The sequence below is a fragment of the Pleurodeles waltl genome, chromosome 4_2, assembly GCF_031143425.1.
Source record: "Pleurodeles waltl isolate 20211129_DDA chromosome 4_2, aPleWal1.hap1.20221129, whole genome shotgun sequence".
Lineage (NCBI taxonomy): Eukaryota > Metazoa > Chordata > Amphibia > Caudata > Salamandridae > Pleurodeles > Pleurodeles waltl.
In genome coordinates this window covers 863670066-863689465 of record NC_090443.1, presented here as the reverse complement: position 1 = coordinate 863689465, position 19400 = coordinate 863670066, and the positions used below count along the sequence as shown (strand labels likewise).

Genomic DNA, 19400 nt, shown 5'->3' with positions numbered 1-19400 from the left:
GCGAAACTTTTCCGTAGGCAGCATTGATGTGTGTTAAAAGACAAAACGGCAAAATAAGACTGCCGCGGAATATGCCGTATTATGCCACACAATTTACCTTTATGCCGCATAATTTAGTTGCCCTACAACATCATTTGGTCCTCAATTGCAGCCCATTTCCAGAGGCCCTGGTATGCTGTGCAGTGTGTGTCGGTCTCTGGGGGTCGTACAACGAGGTTGACCAGCCAAGCTGTGCGCATAGTCTTCTGTAAAGTCCCTGGTAGACCAGGGTTGTGTTTGACACGAGGAAAGCCCCTTCCAGCCCCATCCCCTCGGGCCCACGGAAAGACAGAGGAGGTGCCGCCAGTGCTATCAGTTACACGCAGCACACTTCACGGGGTGGGGTGAGGAGGGCTGGACAGGGACGGACCTCAGCCCTCCCCAAACGAGAACCGACTGCCAAGTTTTATGAAACAGCATTGTGTGCTGCCGAGGCAGGCTGCGCGCGGAGCCGAGAGGTGGGTGCGCTTTTTCCCTCACTTTCTTGCCCCGTGGCAAAAGTGTTTGTCTAACGGCAAGCGGTCGGGTGCATGGGCTGCACTTATATAGCGCGTACCACCGCTGACTGTGGTGTCGGCGCTCGGGTGAGATGGAGGTGGGGTATTTCTATGCATGGAGGCTGCGTGGGCAGGGCTGGGTGGGTGTGTGTGTGTGTGGGTGTGGGGCGAGCAAACATTTATGTGCATGGACATTGGTGGGCAGCACTGTGTGTGTGTGTGGGGGGGGGGGGGGGGCGCATTTCTGTGCATGGAGGAGTACAGCTGCCGGTGGGAGGGTCTGAGTCCTGTGTGTCTGTGAAGGGGAGAACATTAAAAAGTAAACTGTTTTCAAGTAACTGCCACGCCACTGTTGCACATCACGGTGGTGCGTGTACACGGGCACCAAACCCCACCCTTGCTCCACAACCCCACAGGGAGCAGTGACTGCAAGCTCTCTACAAACCTTCAGACTAAACCTAGACGGCGTGAGTATCCGGGACCTGCAACTATCCAGAAACAAATCCTGGAATTACAAAACCACGGACGCAGACCAGGGATATCTGGGACCCTGAAGCTGCCGGGCAGACCACAGCTGTGCAAAGTCCAAGAACACACGGACTGCAGACTCATCGGCCCTCATCACACCAGGGGTAAGTACTCCCAGATATTACAGATCGGTGTGTCTGTGTGTGCGGGCTGGCCAATCTCTAGCAAGAGTACCATGACCTCAGTGCAAATATGGTAAGTGCCCTTACCCCGTCCTCCGGCACGGTAGCGAGATATAGCAATTATTGAGGTGCAGTGGACCCACTCGTCCCCTTGCCCGGGTGCCACTGCATATGCTGCACGATAGCTCTGCGCCAGAGGCTGACTTGTCAGCCACGGGTCTGCAGAGGCTGTCTGAAATAAAGCCGATTGGACCCTGATGGTGGAGGGGGCGGAGGCTTGTGATAGCTTCTTAATGCATTGGTGGGCGAAAACACGAGCCATTGGCTGTACACATGTGGGAGAAGCGCAGGGACTTGATAAATGGACACTACTGGCATAGGGATAGTTTGGAGCTAGAGGACTAAATTCTAGAATCGATTCTATCATGGGCCAATGCAAATACGGCCAATGCCTGAGAAAGCTGGAGGTATCTAAAGAACTTGGAGGAAAGGACTCTGAAATCCTCATGCATCTCTTCAAATGATCTTATGTAGTTGAAAGTAACCACAGTTTTCAATGTGATTTCCAACATGACCCACCCTGCAACTGCTAACAGAGCCGTAATCTGGGGGACACTTGCGCCTACCCTTAGTAGAATTGCTTCGTTTAGCCTTCCCTTCCATTCCATTGTTTACCAAGCTTCCCTCCAGGTGGCTAAAACCACGTTCATTAACGGAGAAAGGTCAATTGGTGGTCTACCCCTATAAGATGCCATGAAGTGGGAAATGGTCTCCCACTGCCCATAATAATGGATCAATCTGGAGATAAGTAGCCAGTTGTGTGGGAGGCTAGATAGTATGAAATCATGTGGGCCATGCCCAGGCTGCTGTCAAAAGTCAAAACAACATTTGTCCATGGATATCCTAGGAATCTTGTTGTTCCATATGAATCCCATTAGCGTGGAGGTTACCTGCTTAAAGAAGCAGGTAGGCAGTGGGACGTTTTGAGTGATATGTGAAGTTGTGGGATTGCTGCCATTTTCACTAGAGCTCAATGCTCATCAGTGACACAGGCATCTGGTTCCAATTAAAGAGATCCCTTTTCAGCCTATCCAGCATTGGTGTAACATTACCAGCCCACACCTGAGCCTCAGGTTTGGGTGTCCATATCCCTTAGTAGTAAATACTTTTGGCTGCCATCAGCAGTTCTGACTGCGATGTCCGATCTAGCACCTACGTGAACCACTTCTGTGAAAAGACACTTGACTTGGTGCATTTTACCCTCAGTCCCGCAATGTTTCCAAATTTGTTCAAGATCAATTCTATTTTTGGACCGGAACCAGTTGGTGTGCTGAGGTATATTAGAAGATCATCTCTGTATAATGACACATGGTCTTCTAGAATAGGACCTCATATAAACCCTGTTATATCATAGCCTCTCAGATAGTTTCTGCTAACAGCTCTATACTAAACACAAGAAGTAGTGATGAGAAGGGACATCCCTGATGTGTGTCTCTACCAATTTAAAAGAATGATGAGCAGCTACAATTTGTCTGCACTGGAGCTTTTGTGTTTCTTCCGATCTTGGACTTTTAACATAGAATGCCTACCAGTAAAAACAATATGCGACTCCTAACATGTAACACTTATTAACGTATGTAACATTTCCAGTACATTGACTTACTTACACATTTGTATGATCTATTGTTTCTGTATAATGCGTGAGTCTGTGACACCACACTGGAGTGAGTAGTGCAATTTAAAAAGAAACAAAAAAATTGTACAAACTATTTAAATTGTTATTGTGGTACTTACTCATACAGAGAGATACACCAGACATCCTTAGAGTGAATGCATACCTCTCATGCACGTAGCTTAAAGAAACCTGCCTCCAAACCATAGTTTTTCTTAAGTACTTGAATTGAAATCAAGCTCAGCGTCTTTGTTTCCCTTCATTGCATTGACATCTGGGTGTTAGTCTTCAGATAGCTCCAAGCCAGATGTTAATCCAAAAAAGAGGGTTTAAGATGGCAAAAAACAGAAGGGTTTAAAAAGGCCTTTGTTGTGGCCTAAGCTGGAAGTGAACATAATAAAGCCCCCTCGCTGCCTGTAAATTGCTCTTCTGAATGGAAAGTGGGCATTGCTGAATGTGCCCTGGTGTTAGCAAATTAGACTAAGACAAATTTGTAGCATATTTCACTGGGGCCAGCCCAGGTCCCTGATCGGGCTCAATAATAGCAGCTGGGTCTGGGATCTACTGAGATCCGTCTCATTTCCTGCACTGGTCCCAACCTCTCATTTCTAACCAAAGCTGAGTGCTAAGAGCAGATAAACTTTTCTTCTAAATTGTAATTGTAATTGTAATAGTATTTGTATAGCTCTTACTATCCCTGACAAGGCGTCAAAGCGCTTTTCGGCGAGTAGCACGCTACTCCGGAACCCAACAAGAATTAGTGATGGATTAGTACTGGGAAATATGAGTACAGTTTTAGCATTATTATGAGTTACTTTGAGCCGCGGATATGAGAGTTTGTTAGTTAGATTGACTGGAGTAATGGAGGGGTGGAGGAGGAAAGAAATCCAGAAGTGTTAATTGGGAGTATATCCCTCATCCCAAAGGCGTGGGATGAGTAAAGGGCGATGGAGGAGGGAAGAGTCTGTGGTAGGGTTAGGGAGATCATAGAAGCAGGGTGAGATAAATGAGGGCGAATTTAGTAGGGTTGTTTGGGAGGTCATGGTAGTAGAGTGAGGTTTGGTGAGTTAGATGTGCAAGCGGAGGGAAGAGCTTAGGAGAGTTATTTAGGAGATGAAAGTAGTAGAATGGATTTGGGATGAGTCAGAGTGGGAATGGAGGATAGATTGATAGAGACATGACATATGATGATGATGGGTAGATAAGTGTGGCAAGATGAGAGCAGGGATTCATAGATATCTAGTATAACAACCCACCCAGGAGCAATGCAATGACCCACAAACATGCCAAGCACAGAACAACATACACACACATATATATATATATATATATATATATATATATATATATATATATATATAAATATATATATATATATACTCACACACACATACATACATACGTACATACATGAATACACACACATATGCACACATATATGTACATTCAATACATAATTCAAACCATGGGTAAATTTACTTAGTCAAACAGGTTTAAAGAGTGTGTGTGTATTTTATTGTTATGACATAGTAGCGATACATATTTTCTAAAGAACTATATAGAACTAGAAATATACACATACTGATATTGATCAACATAGGCATATGCAAATACGTTTTTTTATGTTATTGTATCCAGGGTCAGAATGGTAATAGACCCTGGGCACCAAATTAAAGGTGCCCCCCATTAGCAAATCAGGTAGCTGAACAGGTGGCCCACATTTGCAAATCCAGGGCAGGTTTCAAACTTGTAAAGACAATCTGTATAGGTGTTTTGTAGAGTATGGGAGACTACATGTGTGCCTGCTGCAGGTATTGTTTGTGGTAATATCAGAAAAATCAACAGTAAAAAAACCAGTCCAACAGAGCATAAAACAGACCACAAAGAACTTAAAAACGGGCCCTAACACTGACCTGTCAGACTAGTTTTTCGGGCACTGCCTGGTTGTCATATGGGCCAGTCCGACCATAATTGTACCTTCTCACATGCGAACTTCCTTGTCCCCCACCCTTAGTGCGCGCTCCATGGCTATTCATTCACGAGGCGGTAAATTACAGCGTGCCATCTCTCCAGGAGCATTGTTTCTGCAGGACTATGAGATCTGCTCATGCTGCTGGGACGGAGTCTATTGTTAGACGCAAGAATGGAAACTCCAGAGAGCATCCTCGGTGCTGCAGACGACATCCAGGGCAAAGGTGAGCCCAGCAGGTGATGGCGGCGCGTGCTCCCGGTCAGGCATGCACTGTCCTTATCTGCTGCCTGAGGCTGTAAGGCCTTGGGGGCGTGAGGGCGGTGCGAGGACATGTTGGGAAGACACCTGCGTCAGGGTCAGGGTGGAAACCAAAATCAGTTGGGGTGATAATGTTCAGAGCAGCCCCACAGAGTCATTGCAACACCTTACCCTGAAAGCAGGCCTGATCTGCATCAAAATTGACTGCCCAGAGCGTTTACAGATACGTCAGCGAAGTCATACTCAGTTAATGCATTGAATGTATAGAGTGTTGAATTCGTCAATTGGAAACACTTTCTCAGCACAGAAATCCATGCCCTCACCCCACCCGCCCCTACAAATGGGCAACAAGCAGATAATACTACAGGGCACAACATATATAATCTAGGTGTTCTTATGCTTTTCTATCTGGCACATGTCGCAGTTTAGGTAACGTATCCGCCCTGGCTGCTGTTTCTGTGTCTGTTAGGTGTATTTCCTACTTCATGTTTGCCCAGGAAGCATCCATGTGCTAAACACTCACATCTGTTCATTTGTTCATATTGTAGCTATAGGAAAGTACCCTCTGTTTGGCGTAGTTACCCCCACTTTTTGCTGGCTGTCAGTGTGCTGTGACTGCTTTCACTGGAATCCTGCTAACCAGGACCCCAGTGACTGTGCTCTCTCCCTCTAAATGTGGTTGTTCCTGACTTTGCATACCCCACAATTGGCATACTGGTGTCCCCATGTAAGTCTTATATGGTACCTAGGTACCCAGGGCATTGGGGCACCAGGGGTTCCCCATGGGCTGCAGCATGTATTATGTCACCCATGGGAGCCCGTGCAAAATGGGTCAGCCGGCCTGCCATTGCAGCCTGTGTGAAAAGGTGCATGCACCCTTTCACTACAGGTCAATGAACCAGGTCACTGTAAGTCACCTCTATGGTAGGCCCTACTATCCCAGAGGGCAGGGTGCAGGTACCTGTGTGTGAGGGCACCGCTGCATGAGCAGAGGTGCCCCTACGAACTCCAGATCCACTGCACTGGACTTCGTAGGTGCGGGGAAGCCATTTCACCCGTGTACTGAACACACTACCTGTGTCCAGCTACAGAATGGTAACTCTGAACCTGGGCATGTTTTGCATCAAACATGTCAGAATCATCCTCAATACTGTTGCCAGTATTGGTTACATGATTCCATGCACTCTGGGGGCTGCTTAGAGGACCCTCAATATTGCTCCTACTAGTCTTTCAGAGTTTTGCAAGCAGCCCGCACTGCTGCCACCCACCAGATAGGTTTCTGCCCTCCTGTTGCTTTACCAGCTCAAGCAAGAGAAGGCAGAACAAAGGATTTCCTGTGGGAGAGGCAAGGCAACAACCTCTCCCGGTGGAAATAGGTGTGACTTGACTTGGGAGGGTTAGCCTCCCCCAAGCCACTGGTGTGCTTTGAAGGGAACATTTGGTGCCCTCCTAGCATAAACTGGTTTACACCAGTCCAGGCCCCCCGGTCCCTGCTCTGATGCGAAACTGGACAAAGGAAAGTGGCGTGGCCACTCCCCTGTCTATCACCACCTCAGTGGTGGTACCCAGAGCTCCTCCAGGTGGCCACTTGCTTCTGCCATCTTCTATCCAAGATGTGCAGAGGCCCCTGGGAGCATCTGAGTGCCTAGGTCAGGTAGGTGATGTCACAACCCCCTCCTGATACGTGGTCACCCCGCTGGGCTATTTAGGGTCTCTCTCTTGGGTGAGTCCTCAGATTCATCGTTGAAGATTCCAGCAGGACTCCTCTGCACTGTTTACTTCCTCTTCTGGCCATTGGGACTGCAACTGGACCCTCCAGGAACCGACAATCTGCAACCTCAGCGACGACTCTGCTCTGCAACATTATTTCTCCGGCTCCTTCCAGCAACTGCAACATTTCCCTGGCTGTGCATCCTCCGAGGGTGGCAAGTCTTCAGCCTGCACAAAATGTAAGAAGGAATCTCCCTTGGAATGAAGGAGTCACACCGCTGCATCTACAGGCACCAACTGTAATGATGACTGGCTCAGTGGATCTGCTCTCCTTTGGAACTGCATGGATCCTGCATCACAGGTGGTGGTCTGGAGTAGTCCCCTTGGTCCTCGGCACAAAGATTAACAAATGTACATAAGAAGGCAGAGGTGCTCTCTCTCTCTCTCTCTCTCTCACACACACACACACACACACACACACACACACAAACACACTCACATTTGCATAAATGGGCTTGGCTATAGAGGGAAAGACAGACACATGGATGAGTACATTAATGCCGGCTTCCTGTGCAATTCATCGTTAGCCCTTTTATAGAGATACAATGTGGAAGAAAGAGTGGAATATCAACAGCTATTTCATCCATAGCCTCCTCTTTGGCGATGGGGGGAGAGAATGCTTCAATGTCCTTAATAACCCATCCTGTGGCCAAAGTGAAAGTCGTGGCATCGTGGCCAATAAAAAATAATAATCTTGGAACAACCTGACAATTACTTGGTGATGGGTGGCAAATATGTGCATGCCCTGGGCATTACTATATGATTGATGAAACGTTTATGCATGTCTACAGCACCTGTAAGTGATTAGTGCAGACCTAAGAATTATTGACTATTGGTGACGGAAGGGGAACCCATCTGGGCATGTACTGATGATTCTTTCTTTAAAGATTTGTAAGGGACGCTATATTTCACTACGAGTGTATTCTTTGACCTTAACAGTGAGCTATGAAGCTGTAGGATGTTGACTTGAGAGTAACCATGAAAATTGTCTTCACAAAAAAGGTGGTCCTGTATTTTATGTTCTCTCATCAGGAGTTTTATGATAAAGAGTAAATTACATTATTTCATAAAGTGCATGTTTAAAGAAAACATGGTAAGAAAAGTAGTGTGAAAGCAAGGGCCACACTTCAGACCGTGTAGAGCCAAGTGTCATAACTAGACATGAACTTGGCTGGCAAGTTAAGAGTAGCAGTCTTTAATTTGCATTATTTTAAGACCTCCGCCTAAAAAGGCACCTTAGAGCAATCGTACTGAGAAAGCAATGTTAAATCATGACTATGTAGGACCCTGTTGTCAAGAATAGCTAAGAAATGGGCAAACTGGATGGGATTTTAACTCTTTTATGAACTGTGACATACTGTATTTTATTGAGCAAATCTTCACTCAATCAGGTCCTTGGCAGAATTTTAATCTTGCAGAAACAAATATGAGACTAGAAAATAGAGGGGAAGGTGGAGAAAGGCTTAATTTGTGATGAGAGTCGGCTTTATGACATCTTATCATTTAACCCTAGTACAGAGGAAATTATATTTCAGATGGGTAATATAGCGTGGTAGTTGAGCTCCCCCTCTAAGTATTGGCCTATCCACGGAGAAATCACTTCTAACAGGAATGGAAGACTTCAATTTACTTTACCCTATTCTTGTCCTCTTTTGAATTATCATCTTTAGATAACAGTAGAATGCGCTCTAAATGCACATGCTATCCATGGACTAATCATACATGTGTAGCACTACATTAAAACAAATGCACTCTCTAAAACTAAAATATGTCACATTCAGGATTTCCAGATTACTCAATGTACACGAAAATCATGTATACAGTCCTGCGCTTTTGATTTATTAATTGTTCTTGGCAAGTGTGTTCGTACAGTTGGATCTTAAAAACACATATTTATGCTCTCAGAATGTAGCGATTTGGTAAAGAAAAACCCAGCACCATAATCAAGGTGTTACGTGTATATTGCTGGCAGTACTAACAGCACAGTGCAATTTGCGTGCATTAACTGTGGCAGTTCAAGTTTAATTTATACATTAAACACACATTTTGTGTTTATGATGTTAACTATTTCACTAAAACAGAATCAACCTATTTTAGAATGTTACAACCAACTCAATTAGTAGAATAATTTTTCTCTGCTGGGCTATCAAACCCTTTTATTAGCATACATCTGTTTGCAAACAATGAGTCATATGTAGGTCTTTGTAATGGGACATGAAAGATGGGACAGAGCACTCAAATAAATGTTTTCTTACGGTGATCAGGCAAAAACAATATGCATCATGACACCACTTGGGGCCTCATTTACAAGAATCTGACGCATCGTGATCGTTGCGTCAGATTTCGTGCACCTGCAGCACATCCCTTAATGATGTCAGGAACGCGCTGTATTTACAATACAGAGCTCTATGGTGTACCTTTTCACAGTTGCATCAGAATTTCTGATGCATCTATTGGCACTAAATTGACGCATTGCTGGAGTTGCATTGTTAAAGTGATGCAACTCCAGGAGTATGAGGAGAGTCCCATAGGAAAAAGCCCTGCATGATAAAATTTTGACTCAGTGAAGTCGTAGAATGACACAGTGAAAAGTTGCAAACTTTACTGCGTCAGTTCTCTGTGGCTTTTTCCGAGGGAACACCTACCCAGCATACATTATACCTGGCGTAGGTAAAATGTGATGCAGGGCTTTACACACTGACACATTGGGCCCTATGCGTCAGTTTGTAAATATGGAGCAGTGTAGTGCAATGCTAGCGCCACTGCTGCGTAAAACAAAAAGTGACACAGCGGTGGTGCAAAGGGCTTGTAAATGAGGCCCTTGGCTTCTACCAGCAACTGACCATTAAAAAGCAGTAGATACCGTATAATGAATATGGTGCAGGGGCCAAACACCATTTTCCCAACACCAAGCCACCGAGCCAGAAATCACCTTTGGCACACTACAGTCCATATTACCTTCATTAGGCCTTGGCATATGTATGCCCCAAGCGACATTTGCAAACCTAAACCAAAAAGCACCAGTAATAGTAACAATATCTAAACATCAGTTAAATTGTGTTCCTTTCTACATAAAATATTCAAAGAAAATATATACTAACAATAACATGGAGTATTGTACAGCACCTCAGTTCGATGAAACATTATTCTGGTACTTCCCATTCGTTTTCACCCAGATTATTTCCCTAATGAGAGAGTTCAACAGCAAAGTGAGTGTTTGATTCCCGAAGGAGGGATGCGTTTTTCTCCTTACAAAGGGCACCGAATGAAGGTTGCATTCATTTGAGCAGTCAAAAGAAGAAAACAGGAAAAATAGATTACTAGATTGGAGCCTAGACCCAATAATTGCCAACATCTGACGCCTTCAAACAAGAGTTTTTTTAGGGAACCTGAGGATATATGCAGCAAGGCTGTAAGAGCCACTCAGAGGGTATAGCTGTACTCAGCGGCCCAAGTGAGCCTATTGGTTCTCTGTCCAGCCCTTGCGTTCTCTATAGATATGTCCCTCCTGCCAGGAAGACGATTGCCAGGCTGTGTCCTTTGTGGAAAAATGATTAGAGTGCCTATTCTCACTCACAAAAAGACACAGTCAAAGTCACGCATTGATTGGGCCAGCAGAGCCATTTAATCTGATATCTTGAAATGGCAACATTTCAGAAACACTATGATCAATGCAAGTGGAAATGTGTTCCAAGTTTTTCATCAACTGTGCACCTAAAGCAAATTCCCAGATTAGAGACCTAAAATTGCTGTGACCACTGCCAGTGCCACCTGTAGTCCTCTTTGTGGTTTAGGATCATCTACACGATTCCAGATCAGACTTGCTCTGCCACCCCCTGTAACGTCGTTGCTTCTTTAGCCGAGCTTGCTGCTTTTTCATTCAGTCATTATTACTTCATTCCAGATGTAGGCATCTTTCTTTGTCTTTAGATGCTCCCCATCTCTTCTCCTGCAGCATCCAACTTCATACAGCAGCTGTTAATCAATGATCTTGCCAGACCACCAGACTGTATTGCTCCTTACTTTAACATTGAGAGTATAGGAGTCTTACTGGAAGCGATTAAACAAGAACATCAATAGATAAGACTGTTCAACGCTGTATCTTTTTCAACCCTCAGCCAGGCTCTTAGTAGTTTCTCTTGAACGCATGTCAACAAAGGCCTTTTCTAAGGCCCCAGACATTAGTGTGTCTGTACATCATGGCAAACGCCCCAATGGCAGTGAGGCAACGCACATCAACCTTCAGCTGCCATTCGTGTCTCAACAAGTAAGCCCTCAAGAAGCATTATCAGGACCTATCTGAAGTTGTTGGTGACATTTTACTACTCGCGGAGGCATCCCAACATATAGGGTGTGGTGTGATATCGGCACAGTGGTGACCGCGTTACACTGGAGATGTGGCAGAACGCTACCTAATGTCCAATCATGTTTTTTTCAATACATATAATGAACAATTACAAAAAATACTTTTAATTATGAAAATGTGCACAGACCGTAAAGCACATTAATTTATAACAGGAGTAGAAATGGTATTGAGGTGACAAATAAGGCCCTGGCTTCAGTTTACTTTTTTGTCTGATATACCCCAAAACAGTAAAAGAAAAGAAAAACTCGAAACTGACCTCGCCCCATTCTCTAAAATGAAAAAGAAAATATTTTCTCCTAAGTGCTCAGTACCACTGCGACTTTATTTTTGATAAGCACAGCGCTACGTAAAAACACCTAATTTAAATTAAAATAAATAATAAATACATTACATTTTTATTTATAATAAAAGTGTAAATATGTTATCGTTTTAAGTCAGAGGCGCATCCGTCTCAGGCTCAACTATTTGAACATTATTCTACGTTGTGGAAGGGAGTGCTGGTGTCTCTGGGATGTTTGTGAAGAGAGATGATTAACTATTAAGGAATGCAGGAGGGTTGGTGAGATTCCAGTGTAAGGGCAAGTGGTTTGCCCTGGATTATAAAAATAGGCAAGCACCCGACAATGTTTCTTTTCCACTGGAGGATGGAGTTTTAAATGTCTTTCTGTTGCTGTCCGAGACTTCGCATATTTCCTTCCCTCTCGGATTTTAAGGAGTTCATGCAGCACTGCCTGCAAGCAGGCGTGGCCACGTCCCATTTTGAACGGCACATGTTTCCGCTAAATTGAGAAGGCCAGATTGTGATGTTGACCCTGACACCATGTGAATCTCCTTATGATTTCGGGCATCAGCATATTTGTTCTCCAGACAGCATGTGCGTAATTAGATGGAGATTTTGAAAATGCTTTTGGAAATGTTTAGAATAGTACCCTGCTCTTTGCCACTGGAAGAATTCCCATAAATTAGCAAAAGCCAGGAAAAAGATGTCGTCAACTATGGGAAAAAGAAGGGGAACAAACAGGTTCAGAAGGTTTGCTTTCCACAATCCAGGATATGATGAAATAGGTTGATACTTTTAATCAGTGTTGCTTTGATTAGAATAACATTTTACAGGATGAAGTGCCAGGTATTTGTCCCTATTTGGTAACACTTTAAGATTGGGTGCCAGCCACCTTTGTCCATTAGTCTTTCAGTGTGTCATTCACATTTTTATTCCGCCCACTATAGCATGGGGCAGGGCCATCAATCAATCAGCCAATCAGTAGGTCTTGTAGAGTGCGGCTTGTCACCCCGGGGGTCTCCAGGTGCTGGTGGGGTCTGCAAGCCTTGGTCGGTGAGTGATGATGCTTGAAGAGCCAGGTCTTGAGCTGCTTCCGAAAATCCTTCAGGGAGGAGGAGGTGCCCAGGTGGAGGGGGAGGTCATTCCATGATCTTGCGGTGAGGTTGGAAAAGGCGCACCCTCCGCATCTGTCACAGCAGATGCTGGGGACGTGGGCCAGCGCATCGGTGGAGGAGCAGAGCTCTTTGGTTGGTTGGTGGAATGTCAGGTGCTTGTTTATGTAAGCTGGTCTGGATTTGCAGAGGGCTTTGTAGGTGTTCGTGAGGAGCTTGAAGAGGCATCTGTTCTCGACGGGGAGCCAGTGGAGGTCCCAGAGGTGAGATCTTCTGGGGAGGCTGAGGACGAGTCTTGCTACGAGTTCTGGATAGTCTGGATTCAGTTTAGGAGCTGTTTGGTGATTCTGGTGTAGAGTGTGAGCCGTAGTCGAGATGGCTCAAGATGAGGGCCTGGGTGGGGGAAACTGGCCCACTATTGCAGTACCCCCCACTTTGTGTCTGTTTTCTGGATGCAACTTGGACTGGAGTGCACTGGGATCCTGCTAACCAGATCCCCAGTGTCAGTGTTCTTTCCCTAAAAATTGCAAAAGTACTGGCACAATTGGCAACACCTTTAGCTACCACTATAAGTCCCTAGTAAGTGGTACTTAGGTACTCAGGGCATAGGGTACTAAGGGTAAATCCCTGAGAGCAGCAGCACAAATTGTGCTCCGTCTAGGGCCATGCATCCAGAAGCACCCAGCACTACCATTGCAGGCTGAGTGCTTTGATGCAATCCTAAAATGCAAACTCGGCAAGGCACATAGCCTGTGTGCCCTGTCCACTATAATAGAATGCACCATAGGTAAGTCACCCCTCTGGCAGACCTTCCAGCCCTAAGGCAGGGTGCACTATACTGTATGTGTGGGCATAGATGCATGATCAATATGCCCCTACTATGTCCTTGCCAAACCTGGGACATGGTTAGTGAACAGGACAACCATTTTAAATGTATGTGCTGGACAGTGGTCAGTACAAGTTTCACAGCTACATGATGGCTACTCTAAATTCTGGGTTGTTTGTTATCAAACAACTGAGAATGATAAATCCAAACTGGTTGAAGTATTGGATGTATTACAAAATGTACCCAGGGGTCACCTTAGAGGCCCCTGCAACTACTCTGGCATGGTTGCTAGCTAGTCACAACCAGCTTGCCACGCCAGACAAGATTCTGGAACCCTGGGTCCCAGAACACAGCCCTTCCTGAGCAGAGGTCCTATTACACCTCCCCCCAGGAATGTGCACTGCCCTGCTAGCAAGCTTCAAAGGGCTTACTGTCCTTGAAACTTAACCCTCAAGCCTGCTGCTAGCAGCAGATGGCTGCCCCATTGCAAACCCCACTTTTGGTGGGAGCAATGGCGGGAAATCACACTAAGGACAGGAGGAGTAGTCATCCCCAGCTTGCACCACCCCTAAGGTGTTGCATGCCAGGTGACGCCTCCATTTCATTTCCTCCATCTTGAATGGAAGGAAAATAGCCAATCAGGTGTAGGTAAGTGACCTCTGCCCACAGGAAGTGGTCACTAAGTGGGTGTAGCCACCCTAAGATAGATGATTCATCGGTCACTACTAGCTACTTCCCTAAACGCCCACTAAATACAGTATTTAGTGGGCAACCCTAGACCAGAGAAACAGATTCCAAGGACAAAAGAAGACCAGCAACAAAGGAGAACTGAAGTCCTACTGCACAAAGAAAAGGCACAACATTCTGCTTGCTGCACCCAGGACTTGACAGTCGTTGCTGAACGGTTGCTTGGACACTGGATGGACTCCACAAACCCCCCAGAGGACCTCCTCTCTTTGTAAATCACCAAAGCTCCCCCTCCAGAGTGAAGTCATCACTCTCCTGAAACCCAAGACCAAAGACTAAGACTAAGTGAAGGCCACTTCACTGACAGGCTGCTGACCAAGGAACCAGATGCTGCAGCTAGACCAAACTCCACCCAATAGACCTTGAGGACAAACCCTGAAAGTGTTCCAAGTTTGGTAGCACTGCACCTTCCAGTGGCTAAACTGTGCAATAGCCCTAGGTACTGGTCAACTCACGTTGGACACCAAGAAGGGCAGCCCATTCTAGACTGTAAAAGGACCATGAGGAAGCCCCAGTCGAGGGACTTCAGAAACCACCTGGATCTCCCACCAGAGTGTCTCTGCTGGCCTGCAAGCGACACTCAAAGAGACCCTCCTTTCTGCTCCCAAGGGCTCCTGGCTCACAGATAAGTTCTGCATTCGGCTGCCATGTGCCCTGTACTGAAGATACAGCTGTACCTAAGGGTCCTGCACCCCCTGCAACCTCAACACTCCAAGGGGACTTACCTTTAAGTCCACCTGTAAAGTGCTTTTCCAAGTGGTCCTCACAGTGGCCTTGCACCAGCTCCAAAAACATTCTCCAGCCGCTCCCTCTGAAACTGGGAGGTGCCCAAACATCTCCAGGTAGTCCATAGTGACCACCGACTACCTGCGAAAGGAGACATTGGTAAACACATTGCCTGATTTTATGCACATTTTCAATTTATTTTCTTTATTGATTCCTATGGTGTGCAATTATGCACAAAAAGAATATTTTTTATTAAACTTAACTTAAAAAGTAGTTACCCAATTTTTATGATCTCGGTCTTAACATTTTTATAAAAATCTGAAGTATTTTTATATATTGGTCTTGAGTTATTCTTTCGAGTCTGTGGTCTCATTTATTGATACTTTGAGTCCAACAAATGCTTTTCACAACTCCAAGATAAGCCTAAGTGCTCGACCAAGCTACCATAAAAATTAGAGTATTAGGTGATCTAGGTTTTACCTCTGTAAAACCAATGTTTGGTTGCCTGGACCTACTGCACAGTTTGCCTAGTTTTGCACACTACATGGAGGACCAGCCTCCTATACTGGGTGACTGTCTTCCTGGTAGAGATCACGATCCAGCGAAAGATCTTGCATAGCATGCAGAGAGTGTGGAAACATGCAGAGGATATGGTGTTGATCTGTTGCTTCATGGTTAGTGTGTGTCCAGAATGATTCCAAGGTTGCGTGCTTGGCTAATTAGGGTGGGTGAGGGGGCAAGAGCTGAGGGCCACCAGGTGTCGTTCCAGGGGGAGCGTTTATTCCTGAAAATGAAGACCTCTGTTTCATCTGAGTTGAGCTTAAGGCAGTTGGTCCTAATACAGGTGGCGATGTTGGTCATCGTGCTTGGGAAGTTGGCCTTGGTGGCGACAGCACCATCTGTATGGGACAGGATGAGTGTCATCGGCGTAGAAGATGAAGTTGTGTTTGTGGGTGCGAGTGATGTCTGCTAATGGTGTCATGTAGATGTTGAAGAGGGTGGCGCTGAGGGAGAAGCCCTGGGGGACGCTGTAGATGATGTCCTTGGGAGCGGAAGCTGAGGGTTGAATGTAGATTCTTTGTGTTCAGCTGGAGAGGAAGGAGGAGATCCAATTAAGTGCGTTGCCTTGGATGCCAAAGTGGTGGAGCTTGGTGATGAGAGTGTGGTGGGAGACGGTGTCAAAGGCAACCGATAGCTCGAGTAGTATCAGGGCAGCTGTTCCTCCTAGGTTGAGGAGGCATTTGATGTCGTCTGTTGCTGCGATCAGGGCAATCTTGGTACTGTGATTCGGTCAGATGCCAGATTGAGAGAGGTCGATCAAGTTGTTTTCTTCGAGGTAGTTAGTGAGCTGGCAGTTGATGGCTTTCTCCAAGACTTTGACGGGGAAAGGGAGAAGTGAGATGGGTGGTAGTTTTTGGGTTTGGTGGGGTTTGCAGAGGGTTTCTTCAGGAGGAGCTTCAGCGTGCTTCCAAGCATCAGGATGGTGGCTGTGGTGATGGAGGTGTTGAGGATGTTTATGAGGGATCTTGTGATTACTTCTTTTTCTAGGTTGTAGATGTGGTGTGGGCAGGGGTCCCTGGGGGATATGTAGTGGATGGAGCTCATGACAGAGATGATGTCTTCGGTAGATAGCAGCTTCCAGTTAGTGATCCTGTGGGGGCAGGGGGTGTTGGTTTGAGTGCAGAGGTGGTTGAGGTTGGTGGGTTGGAGGTCGAAGTTGCTGTAGATGTCTGATCTTGTGGTGAAAGTAGTCCGCTAGAGTGTCACGGAGGACTTGGGAGGGGCAGATCGGATTCTCTGTGGCAGTTGGACAGGAGAATTCTCTGACAATGCTGGACAGTTCCTTGGTGTGGTTGGCGCTCGCTTCTATGCAGGAGATGAGGGCTTTTTTCTTGGTCTCTCTAAGATGGTGGTGGTAGCTGTTGTGGGTGGATCCATAAGGGTTGATGTTGGTGGGGGTTTTGTGGGTGCCAGTGTCTATCCAGTTTCTTGCAGTGGTGTTTGAGGGTCAGAAGCTCTGGGGTGAACCAACTGGCATGCTTGGTGGGTTTGCTGGCAGTGGTGCTTTTCAGGGGGGGCGATGCTGTGGGCGGCTGATGCGATTCAGTTGGTGAAGTTGTGTAAACTGTTTCTGAGGCTATGTAGCTTCTTTGAGGGTGGCAATTAAGTTGGGTTCTGTGACCTTGCTCAGCTACAGCATGGGTGGTTTGGGGGTGCCGCTCTGGTTGGCCATCGATTGTGAATTGGATGATGCAGTGGTCTGTGCAGATCAGCTCAGTGGTGTGGCAGAACTGAACTCTGTGTGAGTATTTGTGTGTAAGTGGTGGTTGTGCTATCTGTTTTGTCTGGGAAGCATGTGAGGTTGTGTGCAGTGCATTTGTCCCCCAGTGATGGGTTTGTGTTATGTGATGGGCATGTGTATGTTGGAGACATGTTGTTGTGATGGTATTGAGTGGTGCTTGTGTTGACGTGCTTGTTGCAGTGTTGTGTGCCTTTGTGTGCTTATACTGTGTGACTGAGTGAGTGTGATGAATGGGATGTCAGATACGTTGTGATGTGTGTTTGTCGGGGTAGGTTGAATGCTGCATTGTATGGTTGTGTGATAGTGTGAGTTTGTTCCCTGTTGGTGGTACTTTGTGTTGTGTGTGTGATTTGCCAATGGGTAGTGTCTGCTGTGGGTGCTTGCCAATGCTTTGATGGTGTAGCGTTTGTGGTGTCATTCGGTGGTGTTGTGTGTTGTTGTTTGTGACTGCGCCGGTGTTGTGTTTCTGGTGGTAGGTGTGTGTTATTGACGTATGTGTGATTGCTGTAGTGTGTGTACTGTGTATGTATGTGGATATCTGTGAGTTGTGTGTCAGTGTGTGGTTACATGTGTGTGTCACCCTCGCCCCCGTTACTAATTGGTTTGTGGTGTGAAAGTACTTTGACATTTCACAACAGTGATAGGTAAGCGTGTGTACTCACGGTAGCTGTTGTTGTTGTCGTTGCTGATTCTTTAGTCGTTAGGCGAGCAGGAGCAGCAGGAAGATGTGTAGTTCTGGTTCCATGGCGGCTCCTGATGATTATGGCTTCTCGAAGGTGAGTGTCTCCTTTTATACAGTTGGTTTCCAACTGGACTTCTGTGGTGGTGTTACAGTGGCGGAAACCTTGGCAGTGTGAAACCGCGTAATCTGTCTGGCAGGAACATGGTCTGTGCCGGCCTGCAGGTGGCTACTGTCGTCCGTGGCGGCTTGACCCCGCTGGCAGTGCCGACGGTCGTTTGGCTACATCCTGTTGTGAATACTGCTATGGTCATAATTTGGCAGCTTCTTCCCCAGCCTGTTGGCGGCATGACCACCATCGCCAACATGGTGGTCTACTGACCGCCAGACCCGTAATGAGGCCCCATGTTTCCATAGAAAAAGCATTTTTTGACCTGTCTATTTCTTTGGCACTGTTTGACAAAACTTCACAAAATTTTCCAGAAAAAGTGTTTCAGTGATTCTTGTTGTCCATGGGAAGTTTCGGGGTGATCAGTCAAGTGGAGGCAGAGAAAAAAGGGGTGTCAAAAAAGCTGCACTTCCCATGGTAATTCCCATAGGACCTTTGAACACACCAACAGCCTGAACCACTGCCACTGGACAGAATTGCACCAAATGTGGCACAAAGCTAGCTTTCCATATGCAGATTACGCTTTTTCTTATGGTGTGCTTGGCGAAGGATCAGACATTAAGTAGCAAGCAGTGGAGCTGTGGTCTCTGTTCGGGTGTATACTGGGAGGTGTTCGTAGGGGTTCTTACGTCGCAGGAGAAATGGCAGTGGCGGCAGCTGAGGGGTCCTTCTGTCGAACATGGTGAGGTGAGCATTTGGTGTTGCTGGTCTTGCGTTTGAGACTTCAGAGCTTGTTGGAGGAGTATCAGTGGCAGGCTGAAGATCCAGAGGTCCTGGTACTGGACGCGGTCCAGGCGCAGACAAGTGCAGATGGGCTTGCCTTTGGCGCACCTTTGATGCACCTGCTGCGCGGCTGCACTTTGACTGCCATTAAGTAGGTCCTGGGTTGGGTGGGGCACGGGGAGGGTGGGGTAGGAAGAGAGGAGCAGGAAGTGGGGGGCAGGAAAATGATGGTGAGGGAGCGGGGCGGGCCGTACTGTCTGTCAGAGGAGAGGCCAGGCAGGGTCAGTCACCCAGGAAGAGGCAGCCTGCAAGGCCAGCCAAGGCCAGGCAGGGCCTTAGCAGCAACCAACTGTCAAGGCCAGTCAGCAGCTGGGCAACCATTCATGTGGCCTTAGGCAGAGCCCAAAGGAGTGCAGAGGGGAGCTGGCCGAGACCTGATCAATGGGGTCCGCAGCGACTGCCATTAAGTAAGCCCTGGGGTGGGCGGGGCACTGAGAGGATGGGTGGAAAGAGAGGAGCTGGAAGAGGGGAGGTTGAAAAATGATGGCTAGGGAGCAGGCCGACCTGACTCTCAGAGGAAAGGCCAGGCGGGGTCAGGCACCCAGGAAGAGG

General features: G+C 46.7%; 1 protein-coding gene across 4 annotated transcripts in view; it reads left to right on the top strand.

Moving 5' to 3' along the window:
* Positions 1-356: 356 nt before the first annotated feature.
* The window catches only part of TMEM61 (transmembrane protein 61), a 40340-nt gene continuing 21296 nt past the window's right edge, over positions 357-19400 (top strand). For 2 of the 4 annotated variants that reach the window (XM_069232612.1, XM_069232608.1), the window contains exon 1: positions 795-1168. The gene's annotated coding sequence lies outside the window, so the exon portion shown is untranslated. Of the gene's footprint in view, positions 498-518; positions 624-794; positions 1169-19400 lie in introns of those variants that run through there. The other 2 variants (XM_069232609.1, XM_069232610.1) reach the window with 2 other exon arrangements.